The sequence below is a fragment of the Mus musculus genome, chromosome 4, assembly GCF_000001635.26.
Source record: "Mus musculus strain C57BL/6J chromosome 4, GRCm38.p6 C57BL/6J".
In the NCBI taxonomy this organism is placed as follows: domain Eukaryota; kingdom Metazoa; phylum Chordata; class Mammalia; order Rodentia; family Muridae; genus Mus; species Mus musculus.
This window is the reverse complement of record NC_000070.6, coordinates 70,655,649-70,672,254: the sequence shown is the minus strand read 5'-3', so window position 1 is coordinate 70,672,254 and position 16,606 is coordinate 70,655,649. Positions and strand designations below refer to the sequence as shown.

The following is a 16,606-nucleotide window of genomic DNA, read 5'->3' as shown; positions in this document are numbered from 1 at the left end:
ATTTTATTTTATCAATATTTCTGGGTCTAAGGTCCTAAGAGTGAGCTTAGCATTTCTAGTTTACTCTTTTTCTTTTTCATTTTCTATTTTTTCTTTTTTTTATTAATTATTTACTTTACATCCTGGTTCACCTTCCCCTCCCTCTGTTCCTTCCAGTCCTTCCCTCTCACATCCTCTCTGCCCCTCTCCCTGCCCCCCCACCCCCACCCCTGCCTCCGACATCCCTCCTCCTTTCCTCCACAGTACAGGGGAGGCCTCACATGGACATCCACCAGCCTTGGCATATAAAGTTGCAGTAAGACACATCTTCTCCTCTTGAAGCAAGACATGGCAACCCAGTTAGGGGAAATGTTTCCAACAGAATCAGATACAGTCCCTGCTCCTGCTTTGGGAGTCCCACATGAAGATCCAACTACACAACTGTTACATATGCCAGAGGGCCAAGGTCCATCCCAAGCATGCTCTCTGATTGGCAGTTCAGTTGCTAGAACCTTGGTGAGCCCAAGTTAGTTCGTTCTGTAGTTATTCTTTCTATGCCCTTGACCCCTCTTGCTCCTTCCATTTTTTCCTCCAACTCTTCCACAGGATTCCTGAAAATCCACTGAATGTTTGGCTGTCTTCCCTTCTCCCTTTTCTCCACATGGCCATGGCCGGCCTCTACTTTTCTACTCTTCTCCCTCTCTCTGCCTTTCTTCAGTAAATTCCTTAAAACCATGAACTGCCTCTTCTCATCAGGATCCTCATTGCTGGAGCAAGGAGCAGGCTTTCCCTCAATGAGCGGTGCATCTAACCTCCAGTTAGGAGGCCTTCCTGTGCTACCAGAAACAGCTTCCAACAAACCAAGCTAGCTGTCCAGCAGGACAAGGACTCTCCTCCTTGAGGGACCGAACTGGAGCACACAACTCCCTGCCCTGTTCCCTTTGGACTTTGGCCCTGCTCCGTTCCGTGGATTCCACGACATCCAGCAAAGTGTGCGGTGCCCAAGAGCTAAAACCTGCCATCCCTGGCCTCTTTGCAGGCCCAGAGACCCTGAGTCCCACTCCAGCAGTTCCACGAGGACCTCAGACTGTGGCTCCCCACCCCCAGAATGGGGTCCTGCGGCTTCTCACAGCCTGACACCCACCCAGACAGTAACGTGGGGGTGGGCACAGTCAAACTTTCTGGTGGCCCGCCTCGCCCAGTGGCTTGAACCCCAAGCAGAAGCAGGACCCTCATTTTAACCCACATCCTTCCACCCATCCCATGTCTAATCTATTTCCAATTCTCAGTGAAATTCAAGCCTCCCAACTGGGTCTCCCTTGCTACTTAGCATATTTGGGTCTCTGGTTTGTAGCTGTTTATCCTGAGCTTTATGACTAATACCCACTTATAAGTGAAGAACATATCCTGGTTGATCATGATATTTTTGATGTGTTTCTGGATTTAGTTTGTGAATATTTTATTAAATATTTTTTATCCATGTTTAAGAGAGAAAATTAGTCTGTAATTGTATTTATTTGTTGAATCTTTGTGTGGTGTGTGGTTTATGTATCAGGATGACTGTGGCCCATAAGATGGATTTGGCAGTGTTTCTTCTCTTTTTAGTTTGTGGAATAATTTTAGGAGTATGAGCTCTTTTTTGAAGGTGTGATAGAATTTTGCACTAAATTTTGCACTGAAACATCTGACCTGGGGTGGGATTTTTTCTGGGGGTGGTGGTGGTGGTGGTGGAATACTTCTAATGACTATTTCTATTTCCTTAGGGATTATAAATCTGTTTATACTGTTTTCTAGACCTTGATTTAGCTTTGTAAGTTGTTTTTATCAAGGAAATCATCTATTTCATTAGGAGTTTATGATTTTATGGAGTACAGGTTTTTGTTTGTTTGTCTGTTTGTTTGTTTTATTGGGTATTTTCTTCATTTACATTTCCAGTGCTATCCCAAAAGTTCGTTTTTAAAGTAAGACCTAATGATTCCTTTTTCTTAGTGTCTGTTGTTATGTTCCACTTTTTATTTCTGATTTTTCTAATTTGAGTATTTTCTCTCTTCCTTTTAATTAGACTGGCTAAGGGTTGGTTGATCTATCTTCTTGATTTTCTCAAAGAACCAACTCTTTGTTTCATTGATTCTTTGTATTGCTTTCGTGGTTTCTATTTTGTTGATTTTATTCCTGAGTGTGATTATTTCCTGCCATCTATTCCTCTTGGGTGTGTTTGCTTCTTTTATTCTAGAGCTTTCACATGTACTGGTAACTCTCTAGTATGAAATCATCCAATGTGTTTACAAAAGCACTTAGCACTATTAACTTTCCTCTTAGCACTGCTCTCATTGCATCTCATAGGTTTGGGTATGTTGTGCATTCATTTTCATTGAATTCTAGGAAGCCTTTAATTTTTTATTTCTGTCTTGATGCTGTGGTCATTGAGTAGAGAGTTGTTCAGTTCCCATGAGTTTATAGGTTTCTGTTATTTCTGTTGTTTTTTAGGTCCACTTTTAATCCATGTCAGTTTAATAAGATATAGGAGGTTATTTCAGGTTGGTTTTTTTTTGTACCATCTGAGACTTTCTTTATGACCTAGTATATGGTAAGTTTTAAGGTGCTGAGAAGAAGGTATATTTTTTTGTGTAAAATGTTCTGTAGATATCTGCTGTTAGGTCCATTTGATTGGTAACCTCTGTTATTCCCATTATTTTTCTGTTTAGCTTCTGTTTAGATGAACTACCTATTTGTGAGAGTGAAGTGTAGAAGTCTGCCACTATTAATGTGTAGGGTTCTATGTGTGACTTAAGCTCTAGTAATGTTTCTTCAATGAATAAGGGGGTCTTGCATTTGGGGTATAGACATTCAGAATTGTGATGTCATCTTAATGGATTTTTCCTTTAATAAGTATGGAGTGTCCTTCCCCATCTCTTAATTGATTAATTTTCAATGGAAGTTTATTTTATTAGATATTAGAATAGTTACTCCAGCTTATTTATGACACTAGCATAACTTTAACACTAATCCCAAATACAGATAGATAGGCTAGGAGGAAAGAAAGAAAGAAAGAAAGAAAGAAAGAAAGAAAGAAAGAAAGGAAGGAAGGAAGGAAGGAAGGAAGGAAGGAAGGAAGGAAGAAAGAAAGAAAGAGGGAGGGAGGGAGAGAGCTATATACATGTAATCCTCAGGAAATTATATCCAAAACCTACCCACAATATCAATCTAATCCATGGATACAGAAAGTAAATGGTATGTGTAACTGAGGAATAAGTTAAGCTCACATGCATTTGATAGCTCCAATAATTGTTAAACCAGATGAAAAGCATCTACCAAACTTATATTTTAATTCTAAAAGGTTTTTCATTCGCTTTCATTAAAAACAATCTAAATACTATACTGCTCATTACTACAAAGGGTGTTCATTAGTATGATTTCCATCTTTAGCTTAGCTAATGGAACATTGTTATAAAAAAAAGTCTATCAAATCTGTCTAGAGATTAACTGAAATCACATCTTCATTTGATGTTAGCAAAGTAAATCTAATCCTTTCTTTACAAATCCTTTCAAGAGGTAACACAAAAAAGTCACATATCTGATGGAATATTACTCAGAAAAAGAAGTAAAATAATATTGATAAAGCTAAAAGATATGTGAGGAAATGGGCCATACATTACAGACTGCATTTCTAGGAAATGCAAAGTCTAAGTGACCAAAACAATCCCTTCTGGGAAGGTATGGGGAAAGAAGGATCCTCCCTGGAAGAAACACACTAAGGGGCTATAAGAAAAGTACATTCATTGTGGGTATGCCAGAAATGTTTATGGTAAAGACAGTTTCATTAGTACCTGCATGTGCCCTAACTCCTATAACTTACATACATGGGGTTCTTAGTATGCCAATGATAGCTTCATAAAATTAGAAAAAAATTATATCCTCTGTCATTTATATAACATTAGAGATGAATTTTAACTGACACTGAACATGAATCCTGACTCCTGAGTGTGATAACTGAATTGCTGTAGCTGGTGCCTATACAGACTAAGATCAGAAACCCAATCTGTCACTCTCTTATTCCTTATCTGCTCTTCAGTTCTAATCTCTGAACAACTGGCCACCATAACTAATAAACAGAAAAATAAAAAATAAAAAAAAAGCTTGGGTATATTGAAAAGGGCATGATGGTAACAATGTTTTTGTTTTGTTTTGGTTCGTTTTGTTTTGTTTTGTTTTGTTTTTTGTATTTGGTTGGGTTTTTTTTCTCGCCACTTTTTTAATCATACTATTTATTTATTTATTTGGTTATTTAGCTATTTATTTTGGTTATTTTATTTATTACATATCAAATGTTGTCCACCTTCCCAGTTTCCCCTCTGCAGTTTCTCCATCCAATTTCCCCTCCCCTTTGCCTCTATGAGGGTGCTCCTCCACACCCCCTTCCTGCCTCACCTCTTTAGCATCCCCTTACATTGGGGTATCAAACATCCACAGGACATCCCCTCAAATTGATGTCAGATAAGGTCATCCTCTGCTACATATGCAGCTGGAGCCATGGGTTCCTTCATGTGTACTCTTTGGTTAGTGGTTTAGTCCCTGGGAGTTCTGGGTGGTCAGGTTAGTTGGTACTGTTGTACTTCCTATATGGTTGCAACCCCCTTCAGTTTCTTCAGTCCTTCCCTAACTTTTCCATTGGAGTCCCCAAGTTCATTCCAATGGTTTGCTTTGAGTATCTGCATCTGTATTGGTCAGGTGTTGGCAGAGCCTTTCAGAGGACAGCTATATCAGGCTCCTGCTAGCAATTACTTTTTGGCATCAGCAATGGTGTCAGGGTTTGGTGTCTGCAGGTAGAATGGATTCCTAGGTGAGGCAGTCTCTGGATGGCTTTTCCTTCAGTCTCTGCTCCACTTTTTTTGTCTCTGCATTTCCTTTAGATAGGAACAATTCTGGGTTAAAATTTTTGAGGTGGATGGGTAGCCCCATTCCCTCAACTGGGGAACCATGCCTAACTACTGGATGTGGTCTTTACAGGTTGTATCTTACCTTTGTTGGTTACTTCAGCTAATGGCATCCCGATTATGTCCTGGGAACCTCTTGCTTCCCTGGACTCTGGGACTTTCTAATGGCTACCCCCAGTTTCCCATCTCCTACTGCTACATATTTCTGTTCAATTTCCTGGCCTTCTGTATTTCTCTCCTGTCCCTTCCTATACCTGATCCTTCCCCTTTTTCCCTCCACTCCTTTTTCCCTTCCAAGTTCCTCCTTTACTCTATCTCCCATGATTATTTTGTTCCCCTTTTTAAGTAGGACTTAAGCATCCACACTTTGGTCTTCCTTCTTCTTAAGCTTCATATTGTCTATGAATTGTATTATGGGCATTCTGAGCTTTTGGGCTAATACCCATTTATCAGTAAGTACATACCATATATATTCTTTCATGTCTGGGCTACCTTCCTCAGGATAATACTTTCTAGTTCCATCCATCAGAACTAGATAGGGAACTAGATATAGAACTAGATATGCCTGTGAATTTCATGAAGTCACTGTTTTTAATAGCTGAGAAATGCTCCATTGTGTAAATGTACCACAGTTTCTGTATCCATTCCTCTATTGAATCTAGCTTCTGGGTATTATAAATATTGTTTCTATAAACATAGTTGACATGTGTCCTTGTTATTTGTTGGAGTATCTTTGGGGTATATGTCCAGGAGTGTTATAGCTCGGTCTTCAAGTAGAACTATTTTTAATTTTCTGAGGAACTGCCAGATTGATTTCCAGAATGGTTGGACCAGCTTGCAATCCCACCAGCAATAGAGCAGTGTTCCTCTTTCTCCACATCCTCAACAGCATCTGGTGTCACTTGAGCTTTTGATCTTATCCATCCTGATTGGTGTGAGGTGGAATCTCAGGGTCGTTTTGTTTTGAATTTCCCTGATAACTATGAATGTTGAACATTTCTTTGGGTGCTTCTCAGCCATTCCAGATTCCCCAGTTGAGAGTTCTTCGTTTATCTCTATACCCCATTTTAATAGGGTTATTTGGTTCTCTGAAGTCTAAGTTTTTGACTTCTTTGTATATATTGACAAATAGAATCTCATAAAATTGAAAAACTTCTGTAAGGCAAAGGACACTTTCAATAAGACAAAAAGACAACCTACATATTGGAAAAAATCTTTACCAACCCTTCATCTGACAGAGGACTAATATACAATATTTACAAAGAACTCCAGAAGATGGTAATAATCTGACCTGCTGGGCTTCATGACTAAAAGGTACATCGGAGAGATCTAACTGTGCTATATGCTGTTATGGCTTTTTAATTCTTTCCTCTCAAAAATCCCTTTTAGGTTATGCCACCAATTTGTAGGCAATAATTAGTTATGATGAATTAAGCAAACAGTCATTTGCTTATCTGCTGCAACTAAAGCAAAGAGAAATGAGTTAGTTTCCACTAATGAGAACCTTAAAAAAACTGAAGCTACTCAGCCACTGGTGGTCTATCCAGCTACTAGGTAGACTCAACAGAAAACATGAACCACACCTCAGAAAGAGAAAAGATTCTTAAAATTTTGCCAGCTGAGCAAACTGGACCTAGAAAAAGTATAGCATTACAATATAACCTTAAACATGAGCAACAAGAAATATTTACCTTTAAGCCTGATTTTCCCCATTTACATCCTCAGAGTTTGGATCTCTAATGATATGATCACAACTATAGTGTTATTCACCACATGCTCAGGAGAAAAATCAGAAGATACAAAACTCAGATACATCTGATTACACAGTTGTTGATATACCAGAAACTTGGAAGTTGATATGCTTCAAAATGTTTTGAAGGAGGAATCATGTCATAACTGGAAAGACTATTGCAGGTCCTGTATCCAGCAACACAGAGGAGCTATGTGGTAGAGCAAGGGAGGTTCTGTCCTCAGAATTCAGACTAAACCTATGTCACTGCACAAAACACCTGACGTGCATTTCCAATATTGCTCATAAACTCATAAACAATGGAAATAGTACAAACTCATAGGACTAAAAGCCTTGTCCAGGCCTGTTTCGAGCCATCCAGCGGCTCACAAGGACGGGCACACCTGAATGGCAGGCCAGCAATGAAAGAGAAGGAAACTAGGTGACGAGAGAAAGATGGAACCAAGACAGTGTTCTGATCAAGGTTCAAATTTTTAATGGCGGACATGCTTTATAAAGGAAGGGGGAAAGCCCATTCCTGCCAATTCATCTTTGGAGCCTGGAACCAGCTGCAGGTGATGACATGCAGGATAGGGTGTAGTCTCCGGAATAGCTCTGGGGCCTCTCAGCAGGTAGCAGTATCTTGAAGAGGAACAGCAACAGTAGCTGAACAATAGAGTGATCTAGGAAGGAAGGCTCCACCCTAGATAATCTCCTTAGTGGCAGCAAGGTCAAGTTCTGGCTCAGCCTACATCTCCTCCCTGTTATTAATATTTTTAAAAAAAAGCTGTACTGAGGCATAAAATTTATTTATGCTCCATAGTCCCGCCCAGGAGTTATGGTGGCTGGTGGCCCCACCTGTCTTAGGAAATCTTAGGTCTTCCCGAATCATCCTTATCTGTCATAGGAGCATACATGCAGCTTGCTTGTGTTATTTTACACAAAACATGGCTCTGTGGTGTATTATTAATAGCCACGGCCTCTTGGCATGTACCCCTGTCTTAGATTGATATGATTCTGAGATCTGGGTGCCAGTCATTGACTGTCAGGCCCTCATTAGCACACCTTACTCCCAATTCAGACCAAAGCCACAATATGTACTGGAATGCTTCTTCAATGAAGATTAGTAACTGCCACCTGTGTGCTGTTGGGGGCGGGGATGCATGCCTGCTGCAGTCAGGCTAAAGGGTGTTGACTGACCTGCATAAAAAACAAAGTAGAGACAGTGAAAAGCACAGTACAAAAGCTTCTTTTGAGGAAGTCCAGGTACTCCATTAAATTGCAAATTAGCAAAGATCAGGCTTAGACTAGAGCTCACTGTGTGGGGGAGGTGATCTTGAGAAGCACAGAAAAACTACAGCTTCCCTGGGAGTGGAGGCTGTGCTCTAATTTAACTATTCAGCTAAAGGTTAGAGTCATACTTACTAGAAGATTCAGGATCTGTGTCCAGTTGACGAACTAATCTCTCAGGCAGCCATCTCGCTACAACTTCTTTTTCTGAAAAAACACAGACCAAGCCCCTTCCCCAGATTAGGACAGGGTCTGGACCCTTCCATTCGTTAGTTGATGGATCATGCCATTTTACCATGGCATAAGAACTAGAAGTAACTGGATACCAGTGGCGATCTGCTGCAGACTGACCTTTAACATCAGTTTGCAAAAAAATTTAGAAAAAATAAAGCAAAAGCAAGATGTGCCTTTGGTGACCTTGGAGAATATAACTGCCCTTGTTTTGTTTTTAAAAGCCAATTTTTTAAAGTACAATGAGCACGTTCAACTATTCCTTGTCCCATGGGGTTATAAGGAATTCCAGTTTTATGTTTGATGCCAAATTCTTTACAAAATGAAGTAAAATTTTTTGCTAGAATAGGATGGCCCGTTATCTGTCTTAATAAGTTTAGGCAATCCCATGGCATTAAAGGCTTGTAGGAAATGATCAATTACGTTTTTGGAGTCTTCTCCCGTATGCAGAGAAGCAAAAAGAAATCCTGAACAAGTATCAATACAAACATGTATATATCTTAATTTTCCAAATTCTGCATAATGAGTTACATCCATTTGCCAAATATGATTAGGCATAAGACCACGTGGATTAACTCCTAAATGTGATACTGGAGATAATGTAATACTTTTAGGACATTATTTTACATTCTTGCATGCTCCTTAGTGATCTTATTTTATGTCAGAGCCTTAAGGTATGGCTAGAGAGATGAAATTTTTCATAATCATGTTTGGCCAAAATGACAGGATCTGAAATTAAGGCTTCTCCTATTAGAGCTCTGTCGATGCAATTATTGCCTTCAGCTAAAGGTCCAGGGAGACCAGAATGAGATCGTATGTGGCCAATATAGAAAGGGTGTTTTGGGGCAAGAATGATGTTTTGCAATTGTGAAAACAAGGATCTTGCTGGTGTATTAAAGTTAAACGCACCACACGTCTCCAATAGGGTTACTGATTGTGCAACATATAAACTATCAGTAAAAATATTAAAAGCCTCATGCACAGACTGAAAGACATTCAGTACTGCTGTTAATTCTGCTAATTGAGCTGAAAGACCAGTAGTCTTTATGATTACCTGCTGATTATTTATAAGAAATTCAGCTCACCCTTTAGAGGAGCCATCAGTAAACACCAGAACAGCATTGTGTAAGGGTTGTAAAGAGGTCATATTAGGAAATATCACCTCATGTACATTCAAAAATTTTATCAACCTATCTTGAGGGTAGTGGCTGTCTATAGTTCCGTTAAACCCTATTTGAGCAAGCAACCAATCTGTACTATGCTGTTTCAGCCAAGTGTCTTGACTTACGCAATAAGGCTGAATAATAATATCTGGCTCTTTGCCAAAATAAGTTAGTGCCTGCTTCCTTCCAATGATAATCATCTGGGCTACTGCTTCATAATATGTCAAGATATTGCGTTTAGGAGAAATCCTCAAATGTATCCACATTAGAAGAGACTTTTGCCATAACAATCCTGTAGGCATATGAATTGTATTAAAAATTAACAAATGTAAAGGCAAAGAGTAATCTATATAAGTGACAAATTGCTCCTCAATAGCTTCATCCACTTGTTGTAAGGCCAGCAATCCTTTTAAGGTTAGGGATCTAGGGGAGGTGGGATCAGAACTCCCTTTAAGAATATCAAATAAAAATTTCAACTCCCCTGTAGTGAGCTTTAAATGGGGGCAAAGCCAATTAATATCACCTAACAATTTTTGAAAATCATTCAAAGTCCTTAAGTTGTCTCTGCAAATAACTATCTTCTGGGAAAAAACGGCTTGATCAGTAAGTCTAAAGCCCAAATAATTATAAGGATCCTGAGTTTGTATCTTTTCAGGAGCTATCTGCAATCCTTTTTCAGCTAAAGCTTTTTGTAAATCTCTATAACACAAAAGCAAATCCTGGAGGTCTTTTGCCACCATCAAAACATCATCTGTGAAATAAATGATGTAAATCATGGGCCATTGCCGTCTTACAGGCAGAATGACTTGTGCCACAAACTTTTGGCATAAGGTAGGACTATTAGCCATGCCCTGTGGGAGAACTGTCCATTGATATCTCTTCATAGGTTCCTTAAAATTTATAGAAGGAACACTAAAAGAAAATCTTTCACAATACTTTGGATGCAAAGGAATAGTAAAGAAACAATCCTTCAGATCTACCACAATTTTATAATATCCTTTAGGAATGGCTACTAGGGATAGAAGCCCAGGTTGTAAAGGTCCCATAGGTACCATAGTTTCATTAACTTTTCTTAAATCTTGTAACAATCTCCATTTACCAGATTTTTTTCTTGATAATGAAAATTGGTGTATTCCTAGGAGACTGAGATTCTACTAAATGTCCTGCTTCTAGTTGCTCCTGCACTAGCAAAGAAGCGGCTCCTATTTTTTCTTTAGGTAAAGACCACTGATCCACCCACACCAGAATATCATTAAGCTGTTGAATTTTATCGGCGTGGGATGCAGGCAAGATAGTGGCCACTACCAAAAATACTCCAAACGTCTTGTGTTAGAGTGAGGTTTAGGATCTTCAAAAGTCTTAATTCCTTGTCTCTTCTTTTTTAGTCCATGACCAGGCAAAAGTCCCTGCCTGAGCATCTGCTTAGTCACCATCTCATTAGGACTGTACATTATAACGCTCATCTGTGACAAGAGATCTCTTCCCCATAGAATTACAGGCAAATTTGACATAACATGGCTGAATTTTTCCTGATTTTCTTCCCCATCTCTCCAGGTTAGCAATTTGGAGCTTCGTTTTGGGTTACTAGCATAACCAATTCCTTGAAGGTGAGTTTGTGTATTAGTAAAAAGCCAGTTTGAGGGCCAGTCTTGTCCTCTAATGATTGTTACAGCAGTTCCAGTAGCTATTAATCTTTCAAAGCCTTTACCATCAAATGTGAATTTAAGTTTAGGTCTCTGACTAACAATAGATTGAACCCAATTCACACAGAGGAGTCAAAACCACCTTGTCCTCTTTCATTCTTAACAAACTGGACAGTGGTGGATGAAGAGGAATTAAAACAAGTTGAGAAATTCCTTGATTAGTGGTTACAGTTATAACACCATGAAGGGAAGCACCTATGATTTTAATTTCTCCCTCATAATCATTATTTATAACACATGGATAAATCTGCAGGCCTTTTACAATAGAACTGCTTCTTCCTAAAAGAAATCCACAAGTTTCTATAGGTAGAGGCCCAAAGATAGGCAGAGTTTGGACTTCCATTTCTGGGGTTAATATTGTGTGGGTGGTGGAACAGAGGTCCAATCCTGCACCTCCTAGTTTTGCCCTGACAAGTTAAAAAATGTATCTCTTTGGCTGGGCAGCAGGTTTATAGCCCCATAAGCTGTTTTCTGTGAGTAAGTCGGGGCCTGGGGCTGGCCCCCCATCTCGTTTCCCAGCACCAGACAGCCCAGAGTGCCTGGCTTGGATTTACATACCTTAGCCCAGTGGTTGCCCTTTCTGCACCGGGGACAAATTCCTGGGGCACGGCCTGCTTGCCCACTCCCAGCACCTTTGTTCTTAGGACAATCACTTTAAAAATGACCCAAACTTCCACACTTAAAACATGCATTATTCCCTCGTTTCCATGAGAACATTGCTTGTATGGTGGTCCCTTGAAAAGCAGCGCCGAAAGCCAAACCCTGATTATATGATGGCCCAATTTCTGCACAAAGACGGACATATCCCGCTAAATCTGTTTGTCCTTTGTGCGGCTGGATAGCAGCGCGACACATTGAGTTAGTGTTCTCATAAACCAACTGCATAACGAAAGGACTTCCCGTGTCAGATTTTCCAAGGATTCTACTAGCTGCTATTAATAGCCTATCCACAAAGTTCTGGTAAGGCTCATCAGGACTCTGCCAAATGCTGGCTAAACTCCCACCAATATCCCTTCTAACCAGTAACAATCCCCAAGCATGGCGGGCAGCCTCTGTGTACACTCCAATGGGAAAACCTATCTGATTCGCCTGGCTCTCATAAGGACCTTCTCCCAGAAGCATGTTACTATCCCTGTCTAGATTACCGGTCTGAGCATTTAAAGCAGCAGTTTTCTTACTGGTGTCTCACCATACAGAATCCCAAAGTAAGAAATCTCCTCCTGACAGGGTGGCCTTACATAGAGTTTTCCCATCTAGGGGGTTTAAGTGTGACTCTACAACCATATCCAGTAATGCTTGTGTGAAAGGGGCTGAAGGACCATATTGCAAAACAGCTGTTTTTAACTCCTTTATCAACTTGAAATCCAAAGTCTGGTAATGTCTGACTCTAGTATTTTCCTGGTCAATTACTTCGATGACAGAAAAGGCTAGCACATCAGAAGTATTCTGTCCTCTCCCACGAGCCTGACTCACAGATCTTCCTAGCAGCGATTGGTGCATTTCAGAAGATTTACTCCTTCCTGCATCTGACATCCTTTTTATCTCGCAAAGTTCATCAGTCATTTTTTTTATTTTTTTATTAGGTATTTTCCTCATTTACATTTCCAATGCTATCCCAAAAGTCCCCAATACCCTCCCCCCCACTCCCCTACCCACCCACTCCCACTTTTTGGCCCTGGTGTTCCCCTGTACTGGGGCATATAAAGTTTACATGTCCAATGGGCCTCTCTTTCCAGTGATGGCCGACTAGGCCATCTTTTGATAAATATGCAGCTAGAGTCAAAAGCTCTGGGGTACTGGTTAGTTCATAATGTTGTTCCACCTATAGGGTTGCAGATCCCTTTAGCTCCTTGGGTACTTTCTCTAGCTCCTCCATTGGGGGCCCTGTGATCCATCCAATAGCTGACTGTGAACATCCACTTCTGTGTTTGCTAGGCCCCGGCATAGTCTCACAAGACACAGCTATATCAGGGTCCTTTCAGCAAAATCTTGCTAGTGTATGCAATGGCGTCAGCCTAAAGTTTTACTACAGAGCAATTGTGATAAAAACTGCATGGTACTGGTATACCGACAGAAAAGTAGACCAATGGAATAAAATTGAAGACCCAGAAATGAACCCACACACCTATGGTCACTTGATCTTTGACAAGGAAGCTAAAACCATCCAGTGGAAAAAAGACAGCATTTTCAGCAAATGGTGCTGGCACAACTGGTGGTTATCATGTAGAAGAATGTGAATTGATCCATTCCTATCTCTTTGTACTAAGGTCAAATCTAAGTGGACCAAGGAGCTCCACATAAAACCAGAGACACTGAAACTTATAGAGGAGAAAGTGGGGAAAAGCCTCGAAGATATGGGCACAGGGGAAAAATTCCTGAATAGAACAGCAATGGCTTGTGCCGTTAGATCGAGAATTGACAAATGGGACCTCATGAAACTGCAATTTTTGCAGTCTAACTTCAAACTCTAATTTGCTTAGTTGCGTGTCCCAATGAGTAGCATCTCCCATGGTGGAGGCTATAGATGGAGCGGGAGATTTGCAAGGAGGCCAATCCTCCTCAGAATATTTGGCAGCTCCTCTTTCTGAGTGATCTGCTTTGTCTAAAATTATCTCATCATCAGAGTCTCTATATCTATCAAATTTAAAGTGGAGAGGACCCTTTTCTAAAAGGCGCTCTTCCTGAGATTCATCAAGCGCTGCCTGGGTACCATCTAAACCCTGCAAGATCACCTTTTCAATGGCATCTTTTACGAGCACCCAAAGGCAAAGGGTGAAATTATCTGCCTGAGTGATTTTCAAGGTCTTTCCAATTTTCTCTCAGGTTTTGATATCTAAAGTTTCTTCTTCCTTGAACCATGGGCAACAAGAATCTCTCCTATCTAAAAGATTTTCTAACAATTGTACTTCGAACCCTACTCCTCTTGCTCGAAGCAACTCTTGAAAACTGAGGACAATCGCCTGATTCATTTCTTTTTTCCTTAAACCCTTATCCTCTCGCCTGAAGTAGCTTTTAAAAGCTGCGGACAACCTCCTGATCAGTTCCTAGTTCCGATAATTCCGCTGTTGACTCAAGTGGATCCAGCGCTGGGTTAGCACTGAATCCAAACTTAACCTGTATCTTTCCACACCTGTAACAACCCTTTAAAAAATGAAGTTTTAAACTAGCGCTAGAATGTGTACCTGTTGCTTCATTGTCCGATACAATCCTTTTCTTTTTCTTTTTCTTCCGTGGAGCTCCACACAAAACAGCGTTCCCTCAGCGTCCTCCTAAACTTCTTCAGGTTCCAGTCTGGGCGCCAAATTGTTGCCAGTGGTCCAGTGGCTCACAAGGACTGATACACCTGAATGGCAGGCTGGTGCTGAAAGAGAGGGAAACTAGGTGACGAGAGAGAGATGGAACCAAGACAGTGTTCTGATCAAGGTTCATAATTTTAATGGTGGACATGCTTTATAAAGGAGAAGGGAAAGCCTATTCCTGCCAATTCATCTTTGGAGCCTGGAACCAGCTGCAGGTGATGAAGTCAGGATAGGACTTAGTCATAGTCTCCAGGAATAGCTCTGATGCCTCTCAGCAAGTAGCAGTATCTTGAAGAGGAACAGCAACAGTGGCTGAACAATAGAGTGATCTAGGGAGGAAGGCTCCACCCTAGACAATCTCCTTAGTGGCAGCAAGGTCAAGTTCTGGCTCAGCCTGCTTCAGGCTTGTGAGAGGCTACACAGGCTCAGAAGAAATTGTAACTATATATAACTAACTTTCAAGTGCATTATCATTTTGTATTGGCTTTTCTATTGTATTCTAATTTTGCCTTTGTTCATTATTTACAAAGATAGCCATGAGCATTCATAACTTATGCTTCTTCTTGCATTTTTTCAAATTAAAACTCAAATGAGATATTAATAGTATCAACTTAACAGATCCAAGAATGGGATTATAAGTATGATTATCAGAATGGTCTAGATAAGAAAAATGTTAGTAATACATTTCAAATATTATTTCTTATATTTTTATTTCTTAATATATAATTACACTTTATTTGCATTGTGTTACAGACATCTAGATTTTACATCAGAAGGGAAATAATCATAAACAAATAGTTTCATGTTTTGAAGATATGCCTTGAACTTACTTATTTTAGAAGATTGAGTTTGTTGGTTTAACCCATGGTTTACTAGACATCTGAGGTTTCTTTCAATATGCTAGCAGGACAGACTTGGTAGATGGACAGGCAGCTACAAGAGAATAATTACATCTTGTTTACTAACCTTAGAGACTTACTGAGTACTTAAAGACCATAAGGGCATACTTTGGGATTGTTAAGAGTCATGTGCAGGTAGTGTGCAGAGTTTTTCTGGGCTAGCCTGGTAAAAGCAGTTGCTAATTTGGTTGGCATTTGTCAGTTTTGCCCTTCAGTTTGTATGCACACTTCTGAGTAGGGTGTCATCTCAGCATACTTCTCAGAATTCCTGTCTAATCTCATCCACCTTGATAATCCTGAGATTAATGAGAGTAAAACCAATTGAGCAATTTTGAGTCAAATTTGAAGCATTAATTAAATACTGACCAGGATAGGATATTGGTCAGGCCCACTTGGAGAACCCAGAGAGTGGTAACAAGTCATGTTTGTATGGGTTTTTTAAAAGGAGCTCCACAGTTCACTGTCCAATTAAGGCAAGCATATATCTTGACATATTTCCTATCTGGTTACCTCCAGCCTACATGTGACTAAGTACATATGGTGTAGTTGGCTCAGACAAACATTTTCAGGGGAATAAAAACATGTACCTTTGTTATTTCCCAAGAACTACAAATCTCAGTATTCCAGAAATATATATTGTCCATGGGCAAGTACCACTTACAGGTTAACTCTGATTCTTACTATCGCAGAATGAGCATGGAAAAGGAATACAGAACATAATTGGAGATGGTTGAGTATTTCACACTTCAAAAATTTACCAAAAGGTGGCTCACGCCTATATATCCTGCACTCAAGAAGTAGAGGCAGGTTGATTGTAAGTTTGGGGCAAGCCTGGGCTACAGGATCAGACAGTATAAAGCCCAAATAACTACATGAGTTATAGGAAAAGATGTTCTATTGACCCCAAATTTAACCTTTCTATAATTTCTGAATTTATTTCAAGACCTGGATATGAATGCCTATGTGTTGATATACATGTCATGCATGCTAGCATGTAAGTCACCTGTCTCCTCTCTGTGGGATATGCTGGCTGGAAAGGATTGACATCTGACTGCAGTAAGTGAAGTTGAATCCCAGGGTTTCTTTCTACACTACCATGGTGGAAAGATTTGCTATTGTTTTATCTCTGTTTGAAGAATCTGAAGATGACCATTCAAGCTAGGACTGTCAGTGAAAAATGTGGGGTAGCCAAATGAAGAAGATTCTGGAAGCCTTGAGATGTGCCTCATAATCTCAACCAGACTACCATGAAAGGTACTTTGTTAAATCTGTTAAATCACTGAATTGTCAGTGAAATGGAAAAGTGGAATGAGATGATGGCTATTTCTAGCTTGATTCTTTTTAATTTCTACTCTATATGAAAAATCATATTTAAATAG

General features: G+C 40.0%; 1 long non-coding RNA gene across 2 annotated transcripts in view; it reads right to left on the bottom strand.

Moving 5' to 3' along the window:
- Positions 1-7,115: 7,115 nt before the first annotated feature.
- The window catches only part of Gm32209 (predicted gene, 32209), a 39,962-nt gene continuing 30,471 nt past the window's right edge, over positions 7,116-16,606 (bottom strand). Inside the window, exons 2-6 of one of the 2 annotated variants that reach the window (NR_168633.1) lie at positions 15,159-15,261; positions 14,212-14,390; positions 8,068-8,139; positions 7,708-7,842; positions 7,116-7,284 (exon numbers count right to left, since the gene is read on the bottom strand). This is a non-coding gene — a long non-coding RNA (predicted gene, 32209). The remainder of the gene's footprint in view (positions 7,285-7,707; positions 7,843-8,067; positions 8,140-14,211; positions 14,391-15,158; positions 15,262-16,606) is intronic. The other variant, NR_168632.1, reaches the window with a different exon arrangement.